Consider the following 21,430-nt stretch of genomic DNA (forward strand, 5'->3'; position numbering starts at 1 on the left):
GCTGAAATAAAAAAAATATTTCAAAATAAAAATGTAAAAGTGTGGTTAGATGTTATTTATATGAACTTTAAAAATATGTTTACCGTATATATTCATATATAAGCTGAGCTTTTCAGCACATTTTTAATGTAGTTTTTGTGGTAAAATTAGGTGCCTTGGCTGATATTCGGGTCAGCTTATACTACAGTATATAGGCTTATTAAATGTTATAATAACTTTAAAATATTTTATTAAATTTTCATATTAAATAGAACACTCAAATAGTTAAAGTAAAAGGTGTACATATAAGTAAATATAAATTAATTACTTTTAAATCCTTTATAAGTTTGTAGCAGAAGAATCCACCAACTTGTCAGCTTGGGCATTGTCTTGTGTGTTGCTGTGATGATGCTGGTTCTCTCTGGCATTTCACATAACAGCAAGGTCATCAATGGGGAGCGGGATTCAGTAAAGCTTCCAGACTAAGCACAGGACAAAAGAGGGAATTGCATCTGAAACCCTTATGAGGAGCAATGGAACATCGTCATGCACAATGTCAGAAAATTAGCCTCCTTAAAGTGTGACTGAAGAAGAGCGGCCATCTCAGGAATAAATTTGACAGAAGACAGGATGAGCGTGTGGGTTGACATGAGGAATGTCCTATGAAGAAAGTAAAAGGTCGTTAAAAAGACAGTAAAGAAAGAAAAGATGAAAATCAACCCTCTTTTCCTTGGCGTGGTCCCCGTTATGCACAGAGACAGAGGGAGCAGACTCCGGTCCCCACGGAGTCATGTCTTTGGTGCAGGAGGCTGCCCATCCACTGATTCTATCCTCAAACAGCGGCACAAGAAGTCGGGGGAAAGAAAGAAAATCAATGCCAGAAAGACTGAAAATTGCTCTTCATCATAAAGAACCTAAAGCAAATGGAAGAAAGGATGAAGTAGAAGGTGGACAGAAAATGCCACAGAGAAACTCGAAAAGACAGAATAAGGGAACATAAAGAAATGTGCGTGGCCCCCGAGTTAAAAAAGCAAAAAGGAAGAACATGCTGAGCATATACTAACCTGAAGAGGTGGAAGAAAATATTCATGCACAGAGTTACAGTAACAAATACTTATGGAAAAATATTGAATGATACAGAAAGTACAAAAGAAAATAGAAGGAGTATTGTACCAAAAGAACCTGTTGATGTTTGTTCTTTTCGAAAGGTAGCATATGATCAGTAACTTGTGGTACTGAAGCAGTAAGTCCAAGCTGTTCTGAAGAGATTAGCCAACAAACAAGCCTCCAGGAATGAGTGCAATACCAACTGAAATATTTCCACAAAGCAATGAGGTTCTGGAAGCCCTCACTAGTCTTTGCCAAGAAATTTGGAAGACAGTTACTTGGCCAGCTGACTGGAAGAGATCCACATTTGTACCCATTCCAAAGAAAGGTGATCCAACAGAATGCCTAAATAACTGAACAATATCATTAATATCATATTACATAATATTTTTCTGAAGATCATTCAACAGTTACAGCAATACATGTCCAGGGAGTTGCCAGAAATTCAAGCTGCATTAGGAGAGGACGTAGGACAAAGGATATCATTGCTGGTGACAGATAAATCTTGGCTGTTTGCAGAGAATACCAGAAAGATGTTTATTTGTATCTTATTAGCCATGCAAATGCATTAAAATATGTGGATCATAACTAACTATGGTAAGCCTTGAGAAGTATTGAGATTCCACAGCCCTTTATTGTGCTCATGCAGATCCCGGATACTAAGTAAATAATCAGAGAAGCTGCACTATATGACAAAGAATGTTTGATTAGGATTAGAGGAAGGCTTATTAACAGCCTGTGATAGGCAGATGACACCATCTAGTTTGCTGAAAGTGGGAGGGAAATTCCACAACAAAACAAAACTTTTCTTGAGCTGAAGAGAAAAAGAAAAAGAAATGACCGCCCATCGTATGACATTCATTTGTAACATTTAATTATACTCCTTTTAATATAAATAATATATATCTATATTCAGTCAAAAATATTTAGAATATTCAAACAAAAGAAAGAGAGAACTGGAAGGAGAGAGAAAGGAAATAAGGGACACTAGAGGAAACAAATGAGGAAGGGAGGGCGAAAGTGTAGAGAATATACACTTACAATCAGTGAACCAGCATAAGAGTAGACTTCTAAACACTTTGAATATATGTATCCCCCAAAGTGCTTAGAATATATGTATATATATATATATATATATATATATATATATATATATATATATATATATATATCCTGTTAGCCTGTCTCGGGTTTATTTGTACAAATAGCACAGGGGACACCAGTTCCATGCCGATGGCTGCCTACGTATCACACCTGTCCCTCTGTCCTCAAGATGGAGAATAATACTGTGGAGACCTTTGGGAGCCTGGGAACCTTTGTGAGCTTCACCTGGAACCTGAACTTGAGTTGAGGTCTTGGTGGGAGTGTTGGTCTTATTTTGAGCCTTGGTTTTGAACTTTGGCTGGTGAGGCTTCATATCCTAGGCAAGATGGGCAAGATGCTCTCAACCACACTTCCCAAGCTTGGGATGGTTTATGTAGGTGTGTCCATTGAGCTTGTGGTCGGTGTCCAGTGAGATCTTAGTCTTGATCCCCTTGGCCTTTGTAAGATCCTTGATAGCCTGAGCATGCACACCCATGGCTGGGGTATTGTTGATCTGCATTTTCTTCAGGCCCTGTTTTTGGTGCTTCTTGGTGCAGTGGATGTTTCTTAGTAACTTGGGGTTCACCACCTGAAGAGAGTCATATCAGTGTAATCAGGATTTTTGGTGCCATTTCTGTGCATTTGGGGGTTGGTTGGGCATAGTGGGAGTCTTGGACTTGGCCATGTGTGCACCCAAACCTGGTGCCATCGGAGAGCCAGGAACCAGAAGAGGGTGGAGGCCTTCTTTTTTATCTTACTTTGTTACTTGCTCTTTTCCCATTCATATGTTGATGGCATTTCTCAATATCATCGAACATTCAGCTAGCTATAATTGAAAGACTACATAATTTTATGGTAATTTAAAACCAAAATTTATCTGGACATTTACATGACAATTTTCAAAAACATTATCATGATATAATAACTTGGAGAAAAATAGAATTGCTATTTATTTGTCCTACAAAGTTTGGTAAACTAGTAACCCATTACCCATATATCAATCATATTATCATATGGAATAGAGACTGCATTTGTGATGGTAGAAAAAGAACACTAAAATTATTGTATATGTATAATTACATACAATTCTAACATTTCCTTAGAATAAGTTCCAAACAAGAATTACTAGCATAAACTATAAATTTTAAAATAATAAGTGAACATTTATATTTCTCTTTTGAGGGAGAGCTATCCACATTTGCTCTTTTTTATGAAACAATGAGAGAAAGCTTATTTTCTTTTAATAAAGATTATTGTGAATCTTTATATGTAATGTTGGAAATATTTTTCCCCTCAGAGCTTTGTTGTCTTATTTTAAATTTAAATTATTTTATACTGGACTCCATCATTTTTGCTTGTTATATTTCCCTTTGTTTTTATTTGTGACATCGCTAGTATTGTGGGGTGAGTGGGACAATAAAAGAATTACAAGAGGAAAATATGTGGATATTTCATGATTTTATTTGTTACATTAAGAGGCACATGGGTGAAGCAGTTCTAGGATGAGGTGGGTGGTTTGAACTCAGCATTTACTCTGTGGGAGAAAGGTGGGATAAACACCTGCTTTCTTAAAGATTGCGAAGTCTGTACTTACCTGGCAGGGGAGACACCATGATCAGGAAGATGGTTTTCCAAGGCAAGGCTCCTCCACTGCACTGAGGGTGTGCTGACCCCTGTGACTTCCCCAAATGCAGCGAAAGTCAACTGCATAATTTGTGGTAGTGGGGGACTGCATTCGCACTCTCCCCTGGGAGAAAAAAAAAAGCTTGCAAACTCTATGGAGAAGTTCCATTTTACATGTAATTTTACATAGATCAGTTTTATTTTTGTCTAAGTAAATGTCCCATAACAATTAATTAAACCCATTTATAATAATATAAAATGCTATAATTACCCATCTGGATCAAGATGGGGCTTTGTACTCCTGTAAGGGTTGTAGTTTTGGAAACCCACAGGGGCACTTCTACCCTCTCTGATGAGGTCAATATGCGTCCGAATTGACTCAATGACAGTTTAAGAGGAGTTTGTGTATGCAGATGTATGCATTTTAAGTAGAAAGTTAAATCATTTAACATTTTATTAAGTACAACTAACATGGTTTTATATGTAGGTATGTTTCAAAAATTTGAAACAGCTGGGTGAAGGAAATAACAAAATAAAGGAAAATATCATTTGCAAATGCCTAAGTGTTCATGTAATTCAGTCTTTAAGATAATGATTAAATCCTTCTAGGTATATGCACAAAATGAAGCGTTTAAAAATGTTCCTGAGGGGCTTACTCTGATTTCTTTTCACTGTACTTTTCACTAACTTTCATGAGCATTAATAGATTTTTTTTTAGTCTTGAAACTCAAATGCACTTGGTATCATCTTTACATGCTGTAGTAAGTGAGTTACAAAGAACATTTAAAAGTAATCTACAAAGACTAGAGTGCTTCCGTGGGAACCCCTGTGCCTGAGCCTTATCTAGGACTCTGGTGATCCAGCACTCAGAGTGCCTGTTCTTACCCCTACCGGAGACAACAGAACTCTTTATAGAATTGACACAATGAAATATATTTTCAATAATTTCTGCCCACTTTCAGTACAGACACAGAATCAGACACACAGGGAGAGACATACACACATATACCAAAAAATGTAGTTGTTTTAAGCACTGTGTTGTCAACCACAAAATCAGCAGTTCAAACCAAAGAACTCTTGTGCAGGAGAAAGATGAGGCTCTTGCAAAATTTATAATCTTGCAAACTTTACATGGTGTGTGAGAATCAAAGGGAGTGTGATTTTGTTATTCTTGCAACAACAACACTAACAAAAATAAGTATCACGGTTTTTTTGAGCTCCACAAGTAAGTGAGGTTGTATAACCACCTGAAACCTGGAGACAAGGAAGTATAGAAAACCAGACGTAAAAGTGGAGGCACTAGAGATTTAAAAATGGTAAGAACAGTTAAATTAGTCTCATCTTGGAATTTTGATATTTTACTAGAGGCTCTCCTGGAGGCCAAAATCATCTGCTATCCCCCTCCTCAAACTTCAGGCTGTGAATATCACACGGTGTGTTTTCCTGATAGCCCATATTTCATTCTTTAAAAAAATGACCAAACAATCCCAGTATCTCTCAATTTATGAAGATTGCAGATTGTCAGTGATAACTGATTGCAGGGTCTGACTATTATCTACTACTTACGAAGAATGGATATTTTCCTCATGTATCTAGAAACAATACAACAATAAGTAAATAAAACATCAATTCTTACATTATGAGAGTTGTTACTGCCCCGCAGTTTAAGCAATATCATGTACCATTCTTTGCCCCTGGAATTTTAAACTCTTAGTAACTTTGCAGATACCTGAATGGGAAAGAGATGAGGAGGAAGGACAGAGTTTACAAATAATTTGAAATTGGTAGAAACTATTGAACTTACCAAAACCAATGAAAGAGCATGCTCCAGATGTCTCAGTAACACTACATGCAACACATAAGGGAAGCACCCTTGTGGGGCTCTTCTGTCAAAGACTTAATCTCAAGTCTAGATTCTATTAAATACTTTCTTGCATCTTTGGACAAGTTATATATTGTCTCTAAGTGACATTGTCCACAAATTGGGACAATCATAGCAACCTCATAGGGTGGCAGCAAAGTTTAATGATGGTGAGTACAGAGACCATCTTGCACAGAAAGTCCTAAGTGCATATTTTATTTTATATAAGATTTCAAGGATTGTAAAACACACTATTATTTTATCTACTATTAATAAGGGAGAAAAAGACTACCAATTAAACTGTGACACAATGCCTTAATCATAATCCTGAGTGACAATCCATCACACCAGCCTCTCATTTACTTTGAAATTAATTTCAGCTACACCCAGGTGTTTGGCAGTTTCTTGTGATTTTAGTGGCATTTTTTGACTGTGACTGGCAAAACCTGTACACATATACCTGTAATAAATAATTAATAGAGGTGAGTCTTCTATTTTAGGGTACTGTCCTTCCTGTGATGATAAATAGATGATAGATAGAAGATAGATAGATGATAGATAGATGATAGATAGATAGATAGATAGATAGATAGATAGATAGATAGATAGATAAATCTTTTGGGTCAGTGGTACTTTATGCTATAAGGCCATGATGCATTAGAATTGACTAGATGATTCACAACTCTTTAACTCTATCTTTCAGTCTCTCTCCCTCTCATATGTGTACATTTGTTCTATCAGCCATCAATATTTCATTATCATGAAATTTATTACCTTCTGACTGATCTATGATGCTTTCTGTAACCCAAACTTACATACCTAAAATTTGAATTTTAAAGTTTTTAGAAGATATTTGACATGATGTCTAAATTCAATATGTACAGTATTATGAATGCATTTACTTAATAGAAGTGATGACAAATAAAAATATATGACCAGATGTGGGTCTGTATAACCAAATTGTCATAATTATGCCAGCTTAAAGTGATTGTATCAGGCTACTTATTATAAATTTCATTATAATTTTAGCAAGAATAAAACATGAAATATATGTACCTTAGACTTGTGAAATATACTTCGTGTACAAACTCTTTTATTATTACATATTTTTAGAATAAAGTTTATATAAATGAAGATCTTGTACACAAATTTTTATTATTTTTAAAGGCAACAGACAGGTAAGCCTCAGAAATTGTACTTCCTACATACCTTTCTTACGAAAAAGAACTTGAAACTTATGAAATAAACAAATTGTGGTGCATCCAAACTATGATTTATCATTCAGTCATAAAAGAGAGGCTATCAAGTTATGAAAACAGGTGAATGAACCTTAAGTGTATATTGCTAAGTGAAAGAAGGCAATCTAAAAAGACTTCCTGCTGTATATTTGCAATTATTAGAAAAGGCAAAATTCTAGGGAATGAAAAAGTCAGTGCATCACTGGTATGAACACTCGTATTCAATAACTAAAGTGCCAAAGTTTGAAGGGCAGTGAAATTTTCAGCAGGTATTGCAATGGTGGATACATGATCTTATGAACCTGCACAAACCCATTGAACTTTGATCCCAGAAAGGAATTCAGACAGTGAGGAGAGAATCTAACGCGATTAAAAATGTGTGGGGAAATGTTGTTAACTGGGGTGGAGGTGGGGGAGACAGGGGTGGAGGCTGCAGGGTGGGAATGGGAGAGGGGTTCCAGTGGAGGATGAGCAGCAACAAAAAAATATGCTAAGAAACTCTGGAAATGAGTGAAGACTCTAAAAGAAAAAAGGAACTCTACACAAACACTGGTTTTAATAATGTGGCTTCCTCCAAGCAGCAAATAATTCTGATACAGGTAAACTGGAAATGATTAAATAAACAGATGATGCTAAATGTCATGAGACCAGTTTTTCATTGTGGGAGTGAGAATTTACAGATAAAGAAGGGGAGAAGACTAGAGTAGCCCTTTAGGTTGGAAATAATAGCATCATTTCTCAATAAGAACTCACGTTTACTTTAATGATAGTGGTGTGTGTTGCTAGGTGTTCTGATTCAGGAAGACCCCATATTTGCAGAGTCGAACCCTTCTCCTCAGGATTCCCAAAGCTGTGACCTTCTGGGAGATCCCAGCCTTGACTTCTGGGCACCTCGGTCTGGGTTAGGAACACCAGTTTGTAGGAGAACATACAAGAGTTTGCACCACTCAGAGATTAGCATTGGGGACATTAGTGTGATGCTTCAGTCGTCTCAATTTATTGTTGTTGTCATTCATGAACTAAAGATTGAAATCCATAAATATTGACTATCATAAGAATGCAATATTTTCAAGTGAGATAGTAAACATATGGACGTAATAGTTACAAAAGAACTTAATGACAACAGGTAAATAGAAATAGTTGCCAGGTGCCATCTAGCTGGTTCCGACTCACAGAGACCCAATGCACAACCGAAGGAAACACTGCCCGGGCCCGCGCCGTCCTCACAGCTGTTCCTAAGTTTATTGTTGTTTGAGCACCTGTGTCAACCCGTCTCATTGAGGGCCTTCCACTATTCCGTGCTTCTCCCTTCACTGAGCATGGCGTCCTTCTCCAGGGACTGGTCTCCGTGACGGGTCCAACGTCTGTGAAATGAAGCTTCACTACCCTTGCCTCTGAGGAGTACTCCGGTCTTACTCCTTACAAGACACATCAGTCTGTCCTTTTGGAAGTCCATGGTATGTTCAGTGTGCGTCGCCAGCGCCACAATGCAAATGTACAGATTCTTCTTTTGTCTTCCATCTTTAGTGCAGCAGAGAGACCTCATTTGTCTCCTGAGGAGTAGCTGGTAAATTTGACTGTTGACCTTGTGATTAACGGTGCAGTTCATAATCCACTAAAACCACTAGGCCTCTGTTGAACATGAAGACATATGTTAAAGGCACCTTCTAACATGGTGAACATTTAGCAAATATCAGGAGAAGTGAATTCAATGTAGGCAAGCACTTCTTCAGATACAGATCTGTTTGTCCTTTTAACCCATGATATCTTCGGTATTTTTTGGCCAGTGCCACAATTCCCAGGTGTTGATTCTTCTTCAGTCTTCTTTATTATGACTTCAAACTTTTCTCCATTTATCATGATGTTATCATGTGAGTGTCTTGGTCATCTTTACGGAAGAGTGCAATTTTAATCTCCATCAGCAAATGTTTTATGTCTTCCTCACTTTCAGCAGCAATGCTGTGTCATCTCAACACCTCAGGGTCACAAGCCTTCATCCAATCCTGACGCCTGTTCTTTTTCATATAATCCAGCTTCGAGTATTTGCTCAGCATACTGTTTGAATAAGTATGGTGACAGGATACAACCTTTCCTGATTTTAAACCATGCAGTGTTCCCGTGTTCTTTGTGCACAACTGCCTCTTGATCCATGTATAGTGTAAAGTAATATTTGAAGATAAGATGATTTATTGGGTTATGTTATGATAGCAAATGTTGCTTATTAAAGTAATTTCATCCATTTCAATGGGTTCTGGTGCTGTCTTAGCATATATTAGTGTCACTTTGGGCTCTGAAATGCATATAAATATCCTAATGAGATAAATATTAATCATATGTACATTTTTTTCTTAAAATGTTTGAATATAATGTATTGCTCAGGGTGAATAATCATGGTGACCAGGGTCAATAATAACCATCAGCACAACTGCAACACATATTCTAGTGTGCTTTTCACCGAAGGTCACTGCCCCGTGACAAAGACAGGACTTACTCAGAGGAAGAAGAAATGAAAATGGGTAGGACACAAGTGATTCTTTTCACTAGGCTCCCACAAATCCTTGAGCTAAGACCTCTTCCCTGCAGTTTATTGCATTCACTACTCAAGGACAAAGCCACCCCTCCCTTTGTCTGATGAAAAGGTAAGCCTTTCCTTTCTGTAATGCTGTGCCTGCCATTTGGCAGTCACTCAGTTATTGCCTTTTGAGGGACCCATTTCTCTCCAAATGAGACATAGGACAAAAATACTAGGGGTAATAAAGAACAGAAAGCCTGGCTTCATTTATGAGGTGCCAAGGACTGACCACTTGCCTAGGGCACAAACTTTGATCCTCCTTCCTAGATATGTGTGTTAATTTCTCCTTAGTTAATGTCATAAATAAAATAATCACTCAAATTAATTTTCTGCAGAAGAAAAACAAAGTGATTGAAATTACATGGTATTTATATGCCTTAGCTTTGTAATGTGATTGAGGTTGAGTTTTGTCTTCTGTCCACTGAGGCACTAATTAAAGTCTTTTCAGACTTTCCTTCACTCTGAAAGAAAAATCCTTCTGAATCCCTAATACTTATTATGGAAAATAACAAAGGGCATTAGAATCTCTTGAAACCATAGAAATCAATTACAAGTTTTGACCATTAATACTTTATTTCATGTATCATTTTAAAGAAAATAAAGCACATATTCACTGACAATAAACTATATTTCAAGCCAAAATCTTACCAGTTGTAACTATGTGGAACTAAAGCGAATAAGAATAATTCACTGAATGTCCGCCTGGAGAAAGTAACTAGCATGGGACTTTAATGTTAAATGAACTGAGGCTAGTATTTCATCTGGTTCTATTTATATAAGAAATGATTAACTTTAATTTTTTAAAAATAAATGTTATTTTATGCTTAGTCTTCTCTTATTTTAAACCTAGATAAAAAAATAAATTGGAGTTTTTTTTTCATAGAGCTGGATTATAATAGGAAATTCAAAATTAATGAATCATGACTTACTATTTATTTCCAGCAAAACAGAGTTGATTTGAGAAAATTGCGCTATAACTTTTTGAAACTTTGGACCACGAGGATATGTGACTATTAGAATTTCAACCATTTACATCTTTGTAGTTTTAGGTGCATTTGTAGCTTTCTTTGACCTTGAGTTTTCTATCTCCAGAAACCAGGATAATAGTAATTACTCCACAGGCTTAATGTGAGGACAAATTAAAAGAATCCCTCACACACACCAAAAATAGTACATAATAAACTTTTGTTCCCCCTAAAAGAGGAACCCGCAGTAACAGAAGAGAAATGTCTACCAAATAAGTTAGTAGCCAGGTGGGCTTGCACCGCTTATTGGTGAAGATCAAGGATGGCAGCTTTCAGTATGAATTATAAGTCAATGTAAAGAAAATTCAAATCCTCACAACTGGACCAATAGATAACATAGTGATGCATGGAGACAAAACCTGAAGAATGGAATTGTCAACAATTTTCTCTGACTCGGATTATATGAAGAAGAACCCCACATCGGGTTGGAAGGAAGGCTTATTAACAACCTGCAATACGTGGATGACACCACCTTGCTTGCCAAATGTGAGGAGTTGAAGCCCTTGTTGGTGAAAATCAAGGACTGCAGTGTGGATTACAACTTCATTGTGGATGACAACTCAATGTAAGGAACCCCAAACCCTCCCAGCTGGACCAATAGGCAACGTCACGAGAAATGGAGAAAAGGTTGAAGTTGTCAAGGATTTTGTTTTGCTTGGATCCAAGATTAATGCTCAGTCAAGAGATCAAAAGACATGCTACATTGTCCAAATCTGCTGCACAAGGCCTCTTTAGAGCAGTGAAAAGCCAGGTTGTTGCTTTGAGGATTAAGGTGAACCTGACCAAAGCCGTGGTATTTTCACTTGCCTCTGAAATTGTGCATTGAATAAGGAAGGCTGAAAAAGAATCCGTGCATTTGAATTGTGGTGCCGGCAACGTATATTGAAAATACTATGGACTGCTAAAAAGGGGAAAACCATCTGTCCTGGGAGAAGTAAGGCCAGAGTGCTTCTTAGAGGCACAGAATGGCAAGACTTCATCTTACTCACTTCAGACATTTTGACAGGAGAGATCATTCTCTGGAGAAGGACAGCATACTTGATGAAATGGAGGCTTCAGCCAACAATACGAAGGCCCTCCATGAGATGGACTGACACAGGCCCCAGCAATGGGCTCAGGCTGGGAACAACTGTGAGTCTGGTGCAGGGCTGGGTAGGGTTTCCTTCCGTTGTGCACAGCGGACTGACTTCATGGCACCTGACAGCAACAACGACAACAACCCTATTGCTCATGGGACTAGTCCCATGATCAAAGATTCTACAGTGACCACTTGTTCCTGTGATCAACAGATTTCTCAGTGACTTAAGACAAAACACATTTATTGCTCATCTGTGTCACAGGCTAATGCTTGGTCTTAGAAAGTTCAGATAATCCATAGGCATGTAATGTCCATTCACCTTTCCTCCTGTCTCCTTCAAAGTCCTCAGGTCTTTCTTCTCAAAGAATTGGTGCCAGAGGTGGGGGTGGACTCACAGAGCTTGCTTTTAGGACCAGAAATAACATAGAGAACTTAACACCCACACATATCTCCTTCCCCAGAACTTAAGCACATAGCCTGTCTCTGCATGGTAACAGGAAATGGCACTCAGGCACTGCCTAATACAAAGACAGAGGAATGTTGGACAGCCCTAGCAGTCCTAGCTACAGACAACTGTCTTCCAACTAGAAAAGGATATTTTCTCCAGATTTTTCTTCTATCAGCCAAAAATGCATTGCAATAAATATGCAAGGATGAAAATCTAAAATAGCAACAAAACGTCTATAATTATTGTCATCACAACCTTCAAAGATAAAATCAGTGGCCCCAGATACAGTCAAATTTCTTTGGGAGGAACAAAACAAAAGACAACTAAAACACAGTACAATAATTTATGACACTGTTACAATTTCACAGAAGTATCAGAGTCCCAAAAGTTGTCTACAGGAAGTAGGGTGTGGTGGGTAGAATTCTAAATTGACCCTCAGATTCTTGCTTCCGGTGACATGGTCAGGAGAGAAAGATGAGGATCCCTGATTCTTTCATGATTTACAGTCTGGGAAACCCTCATAACTGATACAACCTATCCTATAGGATCACTGTGTCAGGATAGTTTAATGTTTGGTGTCATTCCCTGTACATTTGTTTCCATGTGACCTATTGAGTAGTTATTGTTTTAATTTTGTTAAGCTTGTGGGATGGTCATTCCCATGATTTTATTAGATTATATTAGACTCTCATTCTTAGTTACTAATGAGAAAGATTCTCCTTCTGACCTTGAAGAAGCAAACTGCCTTTCTGTGGACAAGACATATCAAGGATTGACCTGTGGTTTCAGAACTTAAGACTGTCCCCCAGCTAACAGCGAGCAAGAAAACAGTGACCACAATTCTACAGACACAAGAATTAAATTCTTCCAACAACCAGAGAGCTCGGAAGAAAATGCAAAACCTCAGATAAAATTGTGGTTCTTGCCAAAACCTTGATTTCAGCCTACTAAGACCAAGAGCAGGAAACTGACTTTCACCATGATAAAATTTCTGACCTACAGATCGGTGAGATAATAAAGTGTCTTGTTTGAAAAACTGTTTGTGGTTATTTGTTTAGAAAATGACTACAGGAGATAAGGTGATGCTAGAGACACAACAGGCAATATATTTTCCTTTATTTCTAAATAATGCTTTGAAGAAACAGCACAAAATCTATTTTAAAACAAGGATGTATTAAGGGCCAGTCTTTTCTGAAAGAGAATGAAATCAAATGATCTTTTCCTCTATTTCATTAATGGGTAAATTGTGATCAACTGCTGTGGGATGTTATTGCAGGCATGGGGTAGGGATACACAAGTACAGTAAGTGCTATAAGTAGATTCTGTATGAGTCCTCACTAGCAGTTAGTGCCAGGAAGATATCACCTATTTAATGCATACTGATATTTAAACCTCTCATCCCTGCTATACATATTGTAGGCCTTTTTTGTTGAGATCTGAAACACTTAATGAATTTTGCAACCAGGTAATAGGCATTAGAAGATCCATAACAAACAAACAAACAAACAAACAAACAATAACCGTATTGTTGAGAATGAGGAGGGTTGGAGCAGAGAAGCAAAGCCCATCTGTAGACAATGGGACATCCCCTCACAGAGGGGTCACAGGGAAGGAATGAGTCAAACAGGGTGCAGTAAAACACCAAAGAAACACATAAGATTCCTCTGATTCCTCGAGGCTTCCTCACGCCCAACGATCATGACCTCAGTGCTGCCTCTCACTTGGGATTAGACGGGAGCCTGTGCACAGGTACAGATAAGAGATTAGAGCTCATAACACATGGAATCTAGGAACAGGAATGGGAATTGTAATACCAGAACTGTAAGGAGAAGGTGGGGAGAGTAGGGGAGTAAGGGGGTACCCATCTCAATGATCAACACATAGCCACCACCACTCCAGGGGGATGAACAACAGAAACTGTGGAGGAAGAAAGACAGTGGTCAGAGTAAGATATGAAAATAATAATAATTTATCAAAGACTCACGAGAGTGGGGGATGAGGAGGGAGGGAAAAAGAGAGCTCAATAGAAAGTTAATGTCTAGAAAATATTTATGGCAACTTACGTACAAAATATGCTTGATTCAATTGATGTATGGATTGTTATGAGTTGTAAGAGCCCCCTATAAAGTGATGTTTCAATGAAAACAAAAAAAAATTAAAATAAAAACCACAAGCTTCCCTTTCTTCATGTGTTTTCTTTTGTTCTTTGTCAGTGGTTTGTTGTTGTTTTGTTGTCTGGTTGTATACTGTTGCTTTGTTTTCCTCTGTCTTGTTTTCGTGCATATTATTATCTCCACAGATCTGTCTCAATAAGACAGGCTGGATGAACTATCTGGAGGAAAAACAACGGGACCAACAGTTGTGGGGGGAGTTCGAATAGGGGAAGGTGGGGGGGGGTAAGAAAGTGGTGTTAACAAACCCAGGGACAAGGAAACAACATGGGACCCAAATGGGTGGTGAGGGGGGAGTGGTGGGCCTGGAAGGGAATGAACAAGGGTAAGGTAACATAAAGAAGAGGTATAGCTGTAACCCGGGTGGGAACAGAGCATGGTAGTGGGGCAGAAGGAAAGTCAAGGTAGATGGAGGAAAGAGCTAGGAGGCAAAGGGCATTTATAGAGATCTAGGCAAGTACATGTATATATATACATATACATATATATATATATACATATATATATATATATATATATAGGGCCTCTACTCAAGCACTCCCTCAATGCATGACTACTTTCTTCTACTAAATTGGCCCTCTATGATGCTCACCCTCCTGACACAACTGCTGAAGCCAATGCAGGTGAACAAGTAAATGTGGTGAAGAAAGCTGATGGTACCCAGCTATCAAAAGAGATAGTGTCTGGGGTTTTAAAGGCTTGAAGATAAACAAGCGGCCATCTAGCTCAGAAGCAACAAAGCCCACATAGAAGAACACACCAGCCTGTGTGGTCACGTGGTCCCGAAGGGATCAGTTATCAGGCATCAAAGAACAAAAATATCATATCATTGGCTGCACACCTCCATGATACGATAGCTGAGGACAAATGGTTGCATAATCAAATGTGGCAAGGAAAGCTGATGGTGACCGGCTATCAAAAGAGATAGTGTCTGGGGTCTTAAAGGCTTGAAGGTTAACAAGCGGCCATCTAGCTCAGAAGTAGCAAAGCCCACATGGAAGAAGCACACCAGCCTGTGCGATCACAAGGTGCCAAAGGGATCGGGTATCAGGCATCATGCAAAAAAAACCCAAAAACATAGTGAATGAGGGGGGAAGTGCAGAGTAGAGACCCAAAGCCCATTTGTCGGCCACTGGAGACCCCCTCACAGAGGGGTCTAGGGGAGGAAATGAGTCAATCAGGGTGCGTTGTAGTACCAATGAAGAATACAGCTTTCCCCCATATCTTGGATGCTTCCTCCTCACCAACTACCATGATCTGAATTCTACCTTGCAAGACTGGATAAAGCAGAGATTGTACACTGGTGCAGATAGGAGCTGGAGGCACAGGGAATCCACGATGGATGATACCTTCAGGATCAGGGGTGTGAGGGGTGATACTGGGAGAGTAGAGGGTGAGTGGGTTGGAAAGGGAGAACGGATTACAAGGATCCACATGTGACCTCCTCCCTGGGGGACGGACAATAGAGAATGGGGTGAAGGGAGATGCCGGATAGGGCAAGATATGACAAAATAATAATCTATAAATTATCAAGGGCCATGAGGAAGGGGGGAGCAGGGAGGGAGGGGAAAAAAGAGGACTTGATGCAAAGGGCTTAAGTGGAGAGCAAATGCTTGGAAAATGATTACAGCAAAGATTGTACGGATGTGCTTTATACAATTGATGTATGTTTATGTGTGGATTGTGATAAGAGTTGTATGAGCCCCTAATAAATTGTTTTAAAAAATAAAATGAAGAAAAAAATCAATCTGTCCTACTTCAAATTATTGATATCTCCAATGTACTACGGTACACAACAGGAACTCTGGTGCATAATGGTTACATATTCAGCCACTAACCCAAAAGTTGGAGATTGAAAGTCCCTGAGTAGGTCACATAAGGAAAGACCTGGTTGACTGCTGCCCTGGAAACCACCATCCAAAATTCTACAGGGAAGTTTTATTCTGACCTGGGGTCCTTATGAATAAAAATTGGCTCAACTTAACCTAACACCAGCAATATTAATGCATTGCTTATAAAATACTATCATTGTCTTGGTTTAATGGTTCCATCAAATTAAAGTTCCAGTTCTTGTGAGAAATTGCCATAATGACTTCAATGGGAATTGCTAATGCTACTGTTTACTTTTATGTGACCTGAAGCCCAATTTTGGATATAGCAACAATTAATATATGTAGAGCACCTTCAACCTATAAATTCTTATGTTTTGTAGACAATCCTGTGAGGTAGTTAGAGCAGATATTGCTACTATCTTTTTAAAAAAAATCATTTTATTGGGGGCTCTTAGAACTCTTATCACATTCCATACATCTATCCATTGTGTCAAGCACATTTGTACATTTGTTGCCATCATCATTCTCAAAACATTTGCTTTCTACTTGAGTCCTTGATTTCAGCTCCTCATTTCCCCTCTCCCCGCCTCGCCGACCCCATGAACCCTTGATAAGTTATAAATTATTATTTGATCATATCGTACAGTATCCGAAATCTCCCTTCATCCCCTTTACTGTTAGTATCTTTTAAAGATCAGAGATGAAGATTCTATGGTTACATACAACTTGCCACTTACTGGCCATGACACTGAGTGAAACTATTAATCTTCATTCATTTGTATTCTTTTCCTACATAAAATTTCTTCCCGTGCTGAACATGTAAGACTGTTTTTAAGAGGTGCTTGCTTCGGCAGCACATATACTAAGACTGTTTGTAAGGGAGGAGAGCATGCTTGTAGGAATGATGCTGAATGGGATCACAAATATCAAATCTATTTATTTCATGGCTCACCAAAGTTTGTGCCAATACATTTATTGGCCCAAATATCAGAAAACTAAGAGTCTCCTCGATGAAGAGGGAAAAATCTACATAATTTGGTGCTTTTGATCGCAGGATATTTGCATATGAAATACTTTGTGTACTAAGGATTCATGAGGGCATTGGGGAGGAAGTAAAAGAGAGGAACAAAACCAAGGGCCCAAATATGTTTAGAAAATGATGATGGCAACATATGCTCAAATTGGCTTGAGGCACTTGACGTATAGATTGTTATAAGAGCTATTAGCCCCCAATAAAAGAAAACAAAAAAAAGGAAAAATGACAAAAACCAATTTAGCCTTTAAGTCTATGCTGATATTTGGATTCTTTGTGTGTGTATTTGTCTGTAGTTATGACATCACTTGTAGAATTGTCAAATGAGAATAATCACAGTTTGAAACACTGTAATTTTTTCTTTTCATTACTTAACAGTCTCTATAAAACTGATATGATAACTTTTAACCATATGTATTTTGCTAGTGAGTGATAGCTAACAACATCATCTTCCCTGTGATAAAATAATGGAAGTAAATCCTAATATAAATGGCAAATCTTTAAATAAATAGCAAAGCATAACCAAATTCACCATCAAAACTGCTGTCAACTAATGGTCAATTACTAGAATCAAGGTAAAGGCGAGCTGTTTGTTTCTGAGCAAACAGTTCATTGAGAAGATTGTTTTAATTATGCCTCTCTCACGTCTTACCACATTAAGTGTCTTACTCGAGGTTGAACGGTCACTAATACCTTAGAAAGCCAAGCCTTTGCTGAAATTGTTTAGCAGTGATTTTGCAATTATAAGCAGCACACTAGTTAAACAAAATTAGAGTTCACAATTACTTTTGTAATTAATTGGAAATATAAAAATACATGTACCTCACCGAAAGCCAAATGTTGCTTAATTCTCCTTAGCTACCCAGGGAGTGAAGGGTTAATTTATTGAGGAATGCAATGTGATATAATAATCATTGTGTATTGGTTCTTGATAAGTGAGAATAACTTTCTCAAGTTTTAAATCCAGCAGGAATATTACCTCTGTGTATTCTCCAAGGAATCTAGAGGGTACAGATTTAGTCCGGTATGTACTAAAATACTGCTGATATCTTAACTTTAAATAATGGTGGATCTATACACACACACACACACACACACACACATATGTAGTTCTCTGACTTTATCACAAAGGGGAAAATGCAGTTTGTGTTGAGGATATCATTCTGAAGGGAAGGCAACACTTTTTCTTTGTTTTCCTTCTCATTATTTCAGGCATACTTCAGCAATTACAGAAAGAATTTTTTTTAATTTAAATGGTGTGATTAACCTGCTGATTTTAATGCATGAAGTAATTAAATAGTTTTAGGCCTGGTGATGCAATTGGTGCTATCTGGATAACATGGCTCCCTGCCCCAAGATTATTTCTTAAATTTTGAATTTGGCACATGGATTACTTTAAAAGAGCTGCAGGTCAAAAGTGGAAACTGTTTCCACCTTAATTTCAAGTTCAATTTGGATGCGCAGGCACCTGGCATAGCCCTTTCCTGAGACTCCACCTCTGGCCTCAGCAATCTCTCCCTTCTGTGTTCCTAGGTCGCCTCATTGTTATTGCTGCTGTGGTTGTTGGGTTTCATTGAGTCATCCTGTCCCTTTGTAGGAAACAAAGAGCCCCTGACAGGTCCCATGCCATCCTCATATTTTGTAGCAAATAAAATCTGCCATCATCACTAAAAATAGTATGTGCCTGTTTATTGTCTGATTATGCCAAGTTCACTCCTGCATTTCCAGTGCCCTACATGAGAGATGGATAAACTAATGAATTCATGAATAAGGGCTGGGGCCCCAGCTTTCACAGTAGGTCACAGGGCCACTGAAGTAACCATAGAGGAGCCTGTAATGAATTCTTTGTTTTGATAAAGATCATGCCCTCTGGAATCCTGCTCATCAACTTCCCCAATCCCATCTGTGAGAACACCAGAAACCCAGGGAAGAGGAATATCGTTCATTAAACACACCTCAGAGGGGGGGCGGGGAAATACTGCAATAGCACCTCATGGAGCCAGTTACTGGATGAAGCAGCAGCACAGCCTCCCAGCATCCCAAATGGCAAGTAGGGGTGAAAGCTAAAGGGATGTCCGTACATGCTGAGTACAAAGTGAACTACTGACACTGGTCCTCTCTGTGCAGTTGTATCCTCAAACCAAAATAGAAAATATAAAGACGGACAATACACGTGACTCGTGTTTGAGGTTATTCTCAAAAAAACAATACTCAAGTATTTAAGAAAAAATTGATTGAATGTGCTTTTAATTATCCATGTGAATCAACATCCTCAGAATATTTTCGTGGGTTTTATGATAAGAAGTTGCCATCAGAGAGGATTAAGGTAGCTAGAAAATGTAGGGTCATAAAACTCGAAGGATAATTGTATGAAAGCAGTAGCGCCAAAATGATAAGATGTCAAAGAGCGTTATCGCCAAATGCAACCTCCTCCTGCTGAACACCTGCAAAACTCCCTCTTTAAAGACCTTTAAGGTGTGCTTGAGAATACAGGCACGATGTGTGCTCCACTTCCCTCTGAGTCTCTTGCCTGGTAAGGCAGTTTGTGTGTCATAACCCTAAGATATTGTATTGTCCCAGATTACCACATGCTGGGTGCTGGGTTGTGGTGAAATCTATTTTACTATTTGCCTTTACAGATAAATATTGAAGTTGTTTAATATAGAAAATATACTGGATAGGAGAGTATGACTCCATCCCAGTTCCCCTGTCCTCTTGTTTTTCCTTTTCACCTGTTCATTTCAGGAGGAGCTGGTCCAGTAACTGATTAGCTGATCAGCTGCTTCAGAACAAGACGCACACCAATCAGCTGCTTTCCCTCTAATTAGTGGTTATGGATCAGACAAACCCCTCAAAACTAATTAAGAGCACCCTTTGGGTGATGCTTCCGAAGCATCACTGTCCTGTGACACATTGCTTTGTCATTCTCCATACCCATTGCATAGACGATAACATTTTTTGTAGTTAAAACTGTCATAATTACTATTAACTATATTTTATTACTTTGATTTGAATAAAAGTACTTAATATGCAGGTCATTGGAAGTACATGTGTATTAAATTTGAAGAGGTAAAATCTATGTGATAAAATTCGAACAAGCAAAACAGAAATATATATTCTGTGATAGTGAAAAAATGATGAACTTTAGACTCATTTGGAAAGAAAAAGGAATGAAACTGTAAGTTAAAGAGAGGTGACAGAACACATTTTATGGAAAAATTAGGAAAACTTGAATTTTGAAGTTTCCTTCAGCAACTAGTCTGCATTAACTCACAGATTACTAACAACTTATGCAAGTTTTACATGCCTATTCCATCTGCTCTTCATTAAAAAAATGTGTTGCCATAGCAACTGCCACATGCCATTGTATTTATGCTGCATCTGATGTACAAAGAAAGCATAGCGTGTGTAGGAAGGAGTGTGTGTATGTATATGATGTGGCAGCTGTCATCTCTGCCATTTTGTTGCCGCTTTAGAATGAAAGTAAGTCATGAGTGGTTATGAATACTCATTTGAGTAGTGATCCCAGGACTCAGTTCACTAATGCCACACACACACACACGCACACACACACACTCACACACACATACACTCACACACACTCACACACACACTCACACACACACACTCACACACACACACATCTTTGGTTAAGGTCTTTATCACAGGTCAGCAGATAGAATTCGTTTAAGAGATTGTATAAATATGTGTGCGTTTTTAATTGTATCTTTTTGGTTTTTAAGGTAGACTTAATATAACGAAGTTCTCTTTTTTCCCCCATAAAAGAAGCCAGTAATATTTTGGGGGGTGATAATTACAATATGTATGCATCCTACAAGACATTGACATTTTACTTCCAGTGAGATTCTCTGAAATAAACTTTCAAAACATGCTTAGATGACTTGGTTCTTCCATAATTCGTTTTGCATGGAAATTGCTGGTCCAATAACACTTCAGGAAGAATTTGGGAATTATAACAGCTACAAGAGACCTAATTTTCAACCCTCTACTCTTTTTCACTGTCTTCCACAATATAAGTCATATAAACACTAAATGCTCGTATTTTCATTATCTTGGAAAAGCCAGATGCTTGGAGTCCCAGCTTCTCTTGCAGCTGCATGTTATGTGGTATCGTTTTGGCCACCAGAGTAACTGTAATGGTGTCACAAAGAGTACAGTGAAGACATGGAAGAAAAACAAGTTTATTGTAGCATTATGGAGAATCAGACCCAGCATTATACTACCTCTTTTCAGCCTTCCTTTTATGTACAATAATTAAATGTCATTCCTGCTTAAGACAATGTTAGTGTGACTGGTCACCAAATGTATTCCTAGGTGACACAGAATTATTTTTATTTGTAAAAAATATATTGCCTTATC

General features: G+C 38.2%; 1 non-coding gene and 1 pseudogene across 1 annotated transcript; both read left to right on the forward strand.

The window, feature by feature from the left end:
* The first annotated feature begins 699 nt into the window (after positions 1-699).
* On the forward strand, positions 700-829 carry LOC142442094 (small nucleolar RNA SNORA57; annotated as a pseudogene).
* A 2,926-nt stretch (positions 830-3,755) lies between these two features.
* LOC142441753 (U1 spliceosomal RNA) lies at positions 3,756-3,919 on the forward strand. The gene has a single exon (XR_012783101.1). It is a non-coding gene; the product is annotated as a U1 spliceosomal RNA (small nuclear RNA).
* The last annotated feature ends 17,511 nt before the right edge of the window (positions 3,920-21,430 follow it).

Source organism: Tenrec ecaudatus, chromosome 2 (assembly GCF_050624435.1).
Source record: "Tenrec ecaudatus isolate mTenEca1 chromosome 2, mTenEca1.hap1, whole genome shotgun sequence".
NCBI classification, from domain to species: domain Eukaryota; kingdom Metazoa; phylum Chordata; class Mammalia; order Afrosoricida; family Tenrecidae; genus Tenrec; species Tenrec ecaudatus.